We start from the raw sequence: 12,503 nt of genomic DNA on the forward strand, positions 1-12,503 counted from the left end.
AGTTTATTTTCATCTTTCTTATAATCCTGTGATGTTCAACATATACTGTTAAGTAAATTATTTTTCAATAGACTTGAGAAAATTTCACAGATTTCATCTTTTAAGTTTCTCCCAGATGCACCGTTACAATAAATAAATGTAAAGTGAATGACGTGAATGTTTATACATGACAAGATCACCACTGAGTCGAAAGAAAAATCCTCTGTTTGTTTTTTTTACATACTTTTACATGTGATTCTGTTTTACAGTCATATGAATGCAGAGTGTTCAGTAACGGAAGTATTGCAAAATCAATAAAATATTGCATTGTTACGCATTTGATAATCCAGTAGATTGTGGACTTGATGACCTTGAGCATAAGGGAGAATTAAATCTGATATCCTCAGCAGTTTATTTCCAGTTATTTCTCGCTATCATCATGTCTTGTTGCTGATACATATACAAAATACAGATATGGATGTATACTTGTGTATATATGTATGAAAATAATGGATTTGTACATCATTGCATGTCCTTAAAGAGCTTGGTGATCTGATCTTCTGTCAAACACCCAGATTTTGAGGGGAAAAATGAACAAAATAAACATGTACATAGAATGTCCATATTATTTATGTTTATTCATAGTTATAAATCAAGATTATATTGTGTAACATAATCATTGAAAATTAATGACATTCAGATTGTCATTTAATGCACTGGATCTCAAAATGTGACGTAAAACCAGAGGGTTATAACAAGTTTTGTTTGTTTTAATGATATAATCATGTGTTCATGGACTAGTACGCTGTAACAGTTGTGATATGAAATATGATATGATATAATAGCTATAGCTAATATACTTTTTAATATATATTCATGGAAGATGTTAATTTTCTCATTTAAAAAATTAAAACAACTAAAGCAAAGAAGTTAAATGGGACAAACCGAAACTAATATATAAAATAACATAGAAAAGGGTTTGAGGCTACATTTTAACACTGGGTTATTGTATAAAATGATGAGATTTATATTTTTATTAAAATTATATTCTAAACAATCACACATTCCCTTCATATCCGTAGCGATCCGGAACGTAATCCACTCGATTCCGCGTTTCTTCCGGACACATTTCTGTGAGCACACTTTAAAGGCAATATCACTGGTTGAGTCCTAAATAGGTCGCTTTGGAAAACGTAGTGCACTTGTTTAGAGCGCAGAAGACGTTACTGTGTCCCCTATGTAGTGCACTTGTGAATGGAAGTCTGGCTGGATTTGGGATCCGGCGCCATTTTGCCTCTTGATGTAACTGCAGTTGTAGCTTTGTTAGCGAAAATTGGACTGCGTTACAGTGGAGTCTGGGTTGGACGGGTGATTTATTATTATTTTTTTATCTTTTGGAAATACAAATTGGAAAATTATCAGAAAAGTGGGGATAAATTGTGGTTTTGTCCTCGTTTTATGAGTTGGCGATTTGAAGATTGAGAAACGCGCGCCGCTGGACAATGGTAAGAGCGCGCATTTAGCCGGCTAGGTTTGTTTAACTTAAAAAATAAATAAATAAATGAATAAATAAAGATAAAATAACCACCTGCTAGTTTAGCTTAGCTCGTTTTATTTGTCCTGCTAGCTATGTTTATACCTAGTCGCTAAATTATGACGTGTTATGCTTTATTTTACATTATTATTATTGTTATTATTTTACCTCAGAGATACATTTTGAGCTGACGACCCACTCGGGCCTCCAGGTAACACTAGCTTTTTAGCTTTAGCGGCTAGCTCTGAAACCTAGCATGGCTTCGTAATGCTGCCTTGTGTGTGTTTTTCTGCAGTAAATTATAATTAGCTACTAATTTCTGTTTTTATCATTTTTATTCTCCAAACGTCCTGTCCGAACAGGCCACTGTAAGAATGACATGTCATTAGCTAACAATCCTCAGCACGCTAATGTGATGTTTTGACGTAAGCCACATATCCCATAATAATCACTGTCAGTCAGTGCGGTGAGACAGGTGTAACTGTAATGAGTGCATTTTAGAGGATGCTATGCTTCATCTGTCTGTTGGGTAAACATATTGACAAACAGCTGGATGGTTATTGACAAACAACAGGTGCTCTGGATGAAAATGAGGTCTTGTATAAGGGTCTGTCTCAGAAACTGGGTACCCAGTCAATAAACTATACGGTTTTGAATGGTGATGTTGGTTTTAATTTGAAATAAAATGATGAAAGAAATAATACAGATAAAACTAAATCTTTGATGTGAATACTCTATTCAGAATTTGGCAAAAATTCTGCAAATTTAGCGGCTTGATCCGGGACATGATAAATCAGGGGTGGGCAATTATTTTTTCCATGGGGCCACACGAGAAACAGAAAACTTTGTGGAGGGCCGGACCAAAAGGCTGAACTAAATTCTGCATAATATTAATTGTATTTCTTTATATAAAGCAATAAATAACATTGTTCTTACAAACTGGTAAGAGTATGGAAAAAACGAGGTTGCCTTACAAAAAATGTCATTTATTCAATCAAATTTCCCAAAACAATGGTTAACAAAATGTGAACGTTTGTACCATTTTTTTTTTTCAGTCACATTCACCCCAAAACACAATAAAAGACATAACAATATTGTCTTTCTACTCCAAATATCAAGCAAGATACATCATATTATAATAACGATGCCCACATTTGTAGTTTAATCACCTCATTTGGTGCTTTTCGCCGGAGATCGGCTCCGGCGCCTGCTGGTGACGTCGCACGATGTGATTGGCTGGACCGTTTGAAGGATGACGTACAAGTTTGTGGTTGGTCTGGACAAATTACGGAAGTAGTTATCGCGCGATTAGGTTTCGTGGGATTTCATGTCATTTTCATGTCGCGCGCATTGCGTTTTTGTTGAACACAACTTCAAAATAAAAGCAATGCACATTCAGTCCATGCATGAGGTAAAATTAGAAAATACATTTATTTTGTAATTTCTCATTAACCTTACGCGGGCCGGTCAGAATGAACCAAAGGGCCGGATGCGGCCCGCAGGCCGTAAAATGCCCAGGTCTGTGATAAATGATCGACTACATCGCATTCCGTTAAAAAGCTTGTAGTCCACTGAAAAGTCTACAGCACGGGCAATTGCTCTAAGACAACAAGGGAGGCTCAGCCTCCTCTAAAAATGACGAACATCGTGTAGGATGAATTGCGCTAGGCTTATGTTATAGCCGACCTTATAACATTGCTATTTCAGATCCAGAATCATAGAAATATATGTGCTCAACCCAACTACAGTGCGAAATCATTCCCTTATAACTTTAATGTGTGCGTGAGTTTTTCCCCTTCGTGACAGCGCGATGCAGTGCAGCCTCAGTGGACTTCAGTGGCATTTGGGAGCTCCGCGCTTTTCAATCTCAAAATGCAAAACGATTATTGGACAAATACTGCGAAAACGCCCGCCCACGGACTCCCAGCCTCACATGGGAGGGACATGGCAGTTTCCGCGAGGAGACTGGTGATTGGTGAAAGCGGCCGGATATTTTCTTTGATTGACAGCTCGTTTCAAATATAGACAGGCAGCGGTGAATTTCAGTTCAGTCCCATGCGGATTCGCAAGTGCTGTGGTGTATTGTAAGAGATCGGCTTACATTTCGATTTCATTCGTTACATACGGTTTCTACCCGCTTTTTTAGTTTGTATATATTTTCATTGTAAATAAAGTGTAAATATAGTGTTGTCAAGTTTGCTATCTTAGTTCCAGAAATTTCGTTTATTCGAGTGACTGAACTTGAACTTGAGGGGGCTAGTCAGCTAGCAAGAAAGCTGTGCACGGATGCCAAGCATTGCTGATTTAATTTTGGCGAAGCCATTTGCCAGTCTTCCTTTCGAGGAAAAACTTAAAATTAAAGAGCAGGGTAGACCAACGCCTCAAATTGACTTGGTGAAAAAGGTAGGGAATAATACTCGTTCCTTTCAGCTCTCCTGGTACAAGGAAGTGAATTGGCTAACAGCAAGTGACCCACATCAACAACAGTAAATAGGCTACTTTAGTAATATGTCATGGATGGACCAAAAATATAGAATCTATTTAAAATGTTTATGCTGAGTATATTATATTGGAATATATATTTCTCTGGATATGAATTAAACACAGCTACAATTTGGAAAACATTTTTAAACAAAAACACAGCCGAGAACATTTCACACTACAGACCTGGATTAAAAGTGAAGGGTTATCAAAATTGTCAATAAAACATTTCTCAGTCAAAATAAGTAAAATATAGGGAAAGTGTCATTGAATGAAATGTGTGGCACCCAGCTCTACTGCTGAGGTTCCTGACAAAGAGCTGCTTTCAATAATGATCAATTTTTAAACAACATGCCACAATTTTAAAATATAAAATGTTAAAATATACCCCCCCCAACACCACCATCATGTATATTGGACAGTAGGCTAATGGGCCAAAAGAACCTGTTATTTCACAGTTTGTGACGCTGCCAACAATCAGCCAGATCAGAGGCAAGAGTATGGGCAAAATTAATGTGTTTTTTCTTTTAAAATCTGGAAATATCGTAACCGACCAGCCTCCCCTGTTTGAAAGACTACCAGCTGCAACTGGTCTACAGTTATCACTAATTGTATTTTAAGTTGTAACTTTATACACCTAAAGATTGGTGCGCTCACAGAATAATCATAACCGTAATAAAACATCATGCAAAATATTTGATCACCGTTGTAACTCCATTTTCCGCATACCCAAAACTAATGTTTTGATCTAAACGGAAAGCCTCAGGGTCACCAAAAGTAGTAACTTAAAATCCCGACGCCAGATAAAAATGTAGTTATAAATCTGCGATTTTGTTTTTTTAAACGAAAGCTGAAAGTTAGGTATAGAATATGTTTCTTACAGAATATGTTATGATGGTAGCTGGTCTTGTATGAATTTCTGAGCTGTAAAATGAGTCGTGGTCTATTTTTTACCGTAGCGTGTTATTTGTGTGCGGGGAAGGACACACATTAACAATTTGCATGTGTAGAATGGAATTTTCCACTCCAACAGTTAGAAGTTGATCGTGCTTCCGTTTGCGGTCTTTCTGTTACGCGAGTGATCTGTTCGGGTGTTATCACTGAAAAGGTGAGTTTTGACAGTTTTATTTTGTTTTAGTCTTGCAGTATAAGGCAATAGAATGTTTCTTTTTCATCTTACTTTCATATTTTGTAGTGTTTGTGTATTTTTGGCCAATATTTTGCAACCATGGTCAATTTAGATCGAACTTTTGATAGAATCTACAGCCAGTCATTTTGCCCCGCCCCCGCCTCGCGCTCCGTCCGGTGCGGTAGTGATGTCCCGTTGCTCGCGCGCCGCAGCAGAGACCCGCGCGACCTTCAGCCGGTACAGCCGCTGTTCTTTTACCAGCACCGTTTTTCTCATCTTTCCGGTGTGTTCTTGATTTTTCCATTGTGTCCTATTTCGCCGTATCAAATACCCAAAATGTATCATATTATTCATATTTAAGTGAATAATCAATTCAGTCATCATAATTTGGCATTTTTAACCCAAGCAATCAAAAAGAGGAAATTGATTCAATATTTTCACTCATCTGTGAAGGAGGGGCTTTAATTCTTCATGATGTCGTTATTTTATATGGAAATCAATTTTACAAAAGCATTTGAATTGTAATCAGAAAAATTTCCACACACAGTGGAGGCCAGATAAAGCAAGACGTTATCTTTATTCTTATTAAACATGACAAAAAAAAAACATTGAGTGTTCGGTAAATGCAAAAAAAAAGCAAAATTAGAAAATTTATTTTTTGACCATAATGTCCCAAATGAGAGAGCAGTTTCTGAGACAGACCTGTATATTCACACTCACTGGCAGGACTGGAACCCAATGTGGTGTTCTGCTGTTGCATGCTGAGATGCTTTTCTGCTCATCATGGTTGTAAAGAGTTACTATATCCTTCCTGGCAAAAAAAAACTCGAACCAATCTATACCGAATTTCCCAAAAGCATCATAGCACAAAGATCATCGTTAAATGGTTGAGCGAGCAGCACAATAAACAAACACACACTCTCAGTTAAGATGCTCGTAGCGTTAAGAGGCTTTTAGGAAACCCACGGCTGGCCGTTTTCTGATCTCTGACCTCTCTTATCAACAAGGCGTTTGTTTCCACCTACAGAACTGTCACTGATTCACTCACGCACTGGATGTTTTTTTGTTTTTCGCACCATTCTGTCTGCGTAAACTCTACAGACTGTTTTAGGTGAAAACCCCAGGAAATCAGCAGTTTCTGAAATACTCAAACCTCATATACATCTGGCTCAAACCAACACCCATGCCACAGTGAAAGAAAGAAAGTCACACTTCACTTCACTGTGACATCACAATTTTTCCCATTCTGATGTTTGAATGAAGTGAACTTTTGATTTGTATCTGTATGATTTGATGCATGGGCGGCACGGTGGTGTAGTGGTTAGTAGGGCTGTAACGATATGCGTATTGAAATCGCGATACGCAGAGCCACGATCCGTATCGCGATACAAGAAGGCAGAATCGCGGTACACCCTTTCAAACTTCTCCTCAGCCCAAAAACAGAGGTGCTTCCAAACTTCAATTTATGAATACTTTACTTTTTATTTAAATTACATTTTAAACTTACTTAAATTACTTTTATTTTTTTATATCTATTAGTAAGTCGTTTTTTCGCCGACCTGCGACAATCTTCTGCGAGTCACGCAACGTCCACACTCGCTACTGGCAGAGCATTCATTTCTTTTAAGCGGTCGCCATTCTGGTTGCGACGCGGGGAGCGAATCTGTAAACAAGCAGCTCATTGGCTGGCTAGGTGTGCCACAAGCCAATCACAATCACTTGACCGGAAAGGCATGCAGTGTTGCCAGATTGGGCAGGTTTAGGTGCTTTTTGGCTGGTTTTGAACATATTTTGGGGTGGAAAACGTTAGCAATATCTGGCAACACTGAAGGCATGTCTGCTTGGGCGGAAGCCTTCTGCGGCAGTTACATTTTGACACGCGAGCAATGTTTCGCCATAAAAATTCCGTAATTTCCATCTGTTTTCTGCGATCACAGAAAATCATTGGCCCTATGAGAGTGAGACAGTGAGAGAGCCACCCCCCCCAAAAAAAAATCTTAACGGATTTACACGATTTGGAAAAATGACTTTTTCAGAACCGAAAAAACAGAGCTTCCGGCTCAACAGTATTATTTTGAGAAATAAAACAATCTTTGGATATACATTTGTTCATTTTTGCATACATATTACTCATTCTCTGCAGTGGTCTGAATTATTTGTTATTAAATAGTTAATGTAAGTAAGTAAATGTTAATAAGTCAAATTTGCTACTTTAAAAAAACATTTAAAAAAAAATCGTGGGCGTATCGAATCGTGGGTCAAAAATCGTGATACGAATTGAATCGTGAGTTGGGTGTATCGTTACAGCCCTAGTGGTTAGTGCTATCGCCTCACAGCAAGAAGGTCCGGGTTCGAGCCCCGTGGCTGGTGAGGGCCTTTCTGTGCGGAGTTTGCATGTTCTCCCCGTGTCCGCGTGGGTTTCCTCCGGGTGCTCCGGTTTCCCCCACAGTCCAAAGACATGCAGGTTAGGTTAACTGGTGACTCTAAATTGACCGTAGGTATGAATGTGAGTGTGAATGGTTGTCTGTGTCTATGTGTCAGCCCTGTGATGACCTGGCGACTTGTCCAGGGTGTACCCCGCCTTTCGCCCGTAGTCAGCTGGGATAGGCTCCAGCTTGCCTGTGACCCTGTAGGACAGGATAAAGCGGCTAGAGATAATGAGATGAGATTTGATGCATCTGTCAAGGGATTGGCTGATTCAGAGAACTGTATTAGGGTCATTCCACGTCAATTCAACCGGGGCCCGCGCACTTGGGTCTCAAAAAATGCTGAAAAAAATCACCAGATGTGTCCATGTTGCCTAGGAGAAACACTGTAAATTTATTTGAATGTAAGATGTATACTTTCCATGTTACAGCCAGTTTTAGTGGCGGAGGGGGGTGTCAATTTTGTTCAGACTCTTATTTTTGTCAAAGTTCACAAGCCCATAGCTCAAGAACTAAACCATGTAGGAGGCTCAAATTTTGCATGCTGGTACATAAATAGGAGTAGTATGTAGCAAAACTGTCATTTTGGGTCTGGATGATCCTGCATGGTCATAGCACTCCCTCAAAGATGATCAAAATTTTATTGGAGTTTTTGGCTGTGCGCTGTTTAGGCCTTCAGAAGACATATTTTTACCCAACATAGGCTCTTGATTTTTTTTCCCTTATTGAGATAAGTAGAAACACTCTCAAAAAAAGCAATAAACAGAAAGGAAACTCTATCAGTGTTTGAACAGAAGACCTCACAAGTCTGACAAATCATTTTGGATGTTATTTTCAGAGCATCGTAACACCTTGTGGGAATGTGCGCAGATTTTTTTAAATATTTTTTTCTTTATTCTTCCATGATCCCTTCTTTTTAAAAGCACCAATTTGGCTTGTCTTACTCGAATCTTTCTTTATTTTCCACCCTGAACATGGGCAAAATGCACCATTGAGAGCAATCTGTTTTCTATAACATTAATGAACAGAGTAAATAACCAAAGGCCAATTTTGCCCTCACATGATCACCTGAGAGCGCCTGTGCAGGGGTGGAGATATCCTTTTCAATTTCAATGATTCAGTCAGTGCGTTTACATGCACATGGAGAAAATCGAATTTCTGCCGTTGCTCGTCTGAAATCGAAGTTCTAAATGGCATGTAAACACCTTAGCTCGGCTGAAATTGAACCGAACTTGATTTCTCGCAATCGAGCTACACGACCTAGATTATGCGATTTCTGCCGAGCTACTTAGTGCATGTATACCCTATCGAGCTACGTATTCGATCTACTTACTTCAGCACTGCCCCTTCCGGAAGTGACGAGTGACGAGACCACAAGCGGGAAACACAACAGCCTCGGTCGGCATGACACTTCACCTTAGCCGCCCGCTTTATTAGGAACACTTCTGTTCGTACATACAAACTACAAACACTCTTCTTAGAGTTTATTTTATTTTTAAAAGGGACAGTGTACAAATTAAACATTATCCTTGTGGTAAGGACAGATGTCTGTACCAGGTTATAGCAGTACATGCTAATTTCCGCCTGTAGTCCCTTTGTTTATACTCTTGAATTGCTCTTCTTCATGACGACAACCGGAAGTGTACCAACACGATGGGGCGTGTAGCGCCACCTGTGGCTCGGGTGCACAATGCACCTCACTCAATAGCTCGATTTCACAGTATGCATGTAGGATTGGATTTCTCTGGCACCCCTGCTGGGACCCTTTGCTCGATTACCGACAGCAGCTCGATTTGGATGCGCATGTAAACGTACTGAGTGATTTTAGGGGCACCTGTGGTTACTCTCAATAGAGATCTTTCAGTCACGTGACCAGAATGTAAACAGCCGCCATCTCGTCGGTAAAAAACACAGCTGAATACTGCTGCACTCGTATACAAAATGGATCAATTTCAACCAACGGACTACACGGCTCGTTTTTCTAATGAACAGATAATTAGATATATGTCTAAAATAAATGACCTACAGATTAGTGACCCTTATCGCTTACCGGACGTAGTTTTCACGACCGTGTCGGTGGATATTGAACTGCCAGAGGTGGAATACCCAGATGTGTATAATTACCTCATTAACTTTCCCTCGCTGTTCAGTGGTGAAGCACTGCGTGCTTATAAATCTCTGGACAGTTATCTTTACAGAAATTCAGGATTTGTCAGCCGCCCTCAGATGTGGCATCTTGTAAACAAGATGCTCTCAATGGTGCATTTTGCCCATGTTCGGAGTGGAAAATAAAAAAGAAAGATTCGAGTAAGACAAGCCAAATTGGTGTTTTTAAAAAGAAGGGATCATGGAGAATAAAGAAAAAAATATTTTTAAAAAATCTGCGCACATTCCCACAAGGTGTTACGGCGCTCTGAAAATGACATCCAAAATGATTTGTCAGACTTGTGAGGTCTTCTGTTCAAACACTGATAGAGTTTCCTTTCTGTTTATTGCTTTTTTTGAGAGTGTTTCAACTTTTCTCAATAAGGGAAAAAAATCAAGAGCCTATGTTGGGTAAAAATATGTCTTCTGAAGGCCTAAACAGAGCACAGCCAAAAACTCCAATAAAATTTTGATCATCTTTGAGGGAGTGCTATGACCATGCAGGATCATCCAGACCCAAAATGACAGTTTTGCTACATACTACTCCTATTTATGTACCAGCATGCAAAATTTGAGCCTCCTACATGGTTTAGTTCTTGAGCTATGGGCTTGTGAACTATAGGGGTGTTCACACAGCACATATTTGCATCGATGCTGCACCGATGTATTTTGTTGCGATATATCTTACGCCAGTGTAAATTTTGTGGAGCGTTCACACGTCACAAACCTGCTTACTAGAGAGAAGCGTGTTAGCACCGGTGCAGCCCCACTTGCGTTCACACGGCAGTTTTTGCGACCGTGCTATACGATAATAATAATGCGGGAATGAAATATGCGCATGCGTGAAAATGTACTTCCTTTTCCCGGTTGTCATGGCATCACCAAGCGCCGGGAAAACACTGTGGATGAAGACACCAGTGTTGCCAGATACTGCTGACGTTTTCCAGCCCAAAATATGTTCAAATCCGCCAAAATGCACTTAAAACCGCCCAATCTGGCAACACTGGAAGACACGCAGTTCTGTTGTTGTTGATATTAGCCATTTTGGAAGCGCAAAATACCAGGATGCAAATTACGCAATGCCCGTATGTAATCAACTCTCCTCACGCGTAGCGAGTCTAACCCGTAGTGTTCAGACGTCCCATTTTATATCGGTGCTGCCCCACAAACTAGCATTTACTCCGGAGGAAATTTCTTAAACCACCTCCCGAGCAGGGTTAGATTTGCACCGGTTTAAGCAGCTTTCAGGGGCGACACCGCTATAACTTTGTACCGTGTGAACGCTCTACCGGGGCAGCCCCGGTGCTACACCGGAGTAAAAGTTGCCATGTGAACACCCTGTTTGACAAAAATACGAGTCTGAACAAAATTGACACCCCTCTCCACCAGTAAAACTGGCTGTAACATGGAAAGTATACATCTTACATTCAAATAAATTTACAGTGTTTCTCCTAGGCAACATGGGTATATCTGGTAATTTTTTTTTTTTTTTCAGAATTTTTTGAGACTCAAGTGCGTGGGCCCCGGTTGAATTAACGTGGAATCACCCATTAAAAACAGCAGGTGGATGTAGGGGTGTTCCTAATAAAGTGGCGTGTGTGTGTGTCTGGTACAGAAGTGATGAACAGTTCCGAAACACGACAAGGTGTTCGTTCTACCACAGCGCTGTTGAATTTTCCTCTCTGGTTAGTCAGAAGGTGTTGATTAATTTTCTGACAGAAGTGACTCTGGTCACAGAGTTGCACTGTGTCTAATATGTTATCATTTCTATAGTAACATGTTCAGATGTTCGGATTTGTCTGTCGTGTGCTTGAGATGGTAAAGTTTTCTGTAAGGAGATGTTTAGATGTGTGGGTTTTTTTTTAAATAATAATATAAGTTAAATTTCTATAGCGTCTTTCAGTATCCAGGCCTCAACGTTAACTTTTGACACCTTTTGGCTTGCAGGGCAAATGGCCTCAAAAAAATGTTTGCCCCACTTGAATTTCCTTTTACCCTAAAATTCTATGGAATCAATTTTGTGCCAAAATGTTCATACAGTACTTTTGAAATATCAAACAAAAACGACAAATCAAAATACAAAAAAAAAGTCAATTTTTTTTAGACTGGCAAACAAATTATTCGTGTAATCGTGCAAAATATCAGTCTATTACTCTTCAGAAACCTTTTATTTTTGTTCCGCGTCTTTCTCAGTTTTGTTTGACGTAATTTATTTTGGTTGCGATTCCAGCTTTCTCGTTTGCGCTCCCTGACTTTTTGCTCGCAGTTTTGGCACAAACTTCACGTGTGGGTGGGCTGTCCAGGAATGCATTCCCATTGGCTAACTTGTGTTTGACTGACAGCTACGCTCAGCCATTCCCTACTCGGATTCTGGCGAACTGTTTGACGAGTGACCGATCCATTGACGGTACACAAGGACCGAGTGGACTTCAGTGGTGACTATGATATTGAATTTACACTTTGTTGAATTAATTCAATATCATAGTCGCCACTGAAGTCCACTCCATCCTTGTTTACCGTCAATGGATCGGCCACTCGTCAAACAGTCCGCCAGAATCCGAGTAGGGAATGGCTGAGCGTAGCTGTCAGTCAAACACAAGTTAGCCAATGGGAATGCATTCCTGGACAGCCCACCCACACGTGAAGTTTGTGCCAAAACTGCGAGCAAAAAGTCAGGGAGCACAAACGAGAAAGCTGGAATCGCAACCAAAATAAATTACGTCAAACAAAACTGAGAAAGACGCGGAACAAAAATAAAAGGTTTCTGAAGAATAATAGACTGATATTTTGCACGATTACACGAATAATT

General features: G+C 39.8%; 1 protein-coding gene across 2 annotated transcripts in view; it reads left to right on the forward strand.

Annotated features, from left to right (window-relative positions):
• The first annotated feature begins 1,286 nt into the window (after window positions 1–1,286).
• cul1a (cullin 1a) overlaps window positions 1,287–12,503 on the forward strand; it is a 70,001-nt gene continuing 58,784 nt past the window's right edge. Inside the window, exons 1-2 of one of the 2 annotated variants that reach the window (XM_060906393.1) lie at window positions 1,287–1,484; window positions 1,687–1,724. The gene's annotated coding sequence lies outside the window, so the exon portion shown is untranslated. The remainder of the gene's footprint in view (window positions 1,485–1,686; window positions 1,725–12,503) is intronic. The other variant, XM_060906392.1, reaches the window with a different exon arrangement.

Source organism: Neoarius graeffei, chromosome 23 (genome assembly GCF_027579695.1).
Source record: "Neoarius graeffei isolate fNeoGra1 chromosome 23, fNeoGra1.pri, whole genome shotgun sequence".
NCBI classification, from domain to species: domain Eukaryota; kingdom Metazoa; phylum Chordata; class Actinopteri; order Siluriformes; family Ariidae; genus Neoarius; species Neoarius graeffei.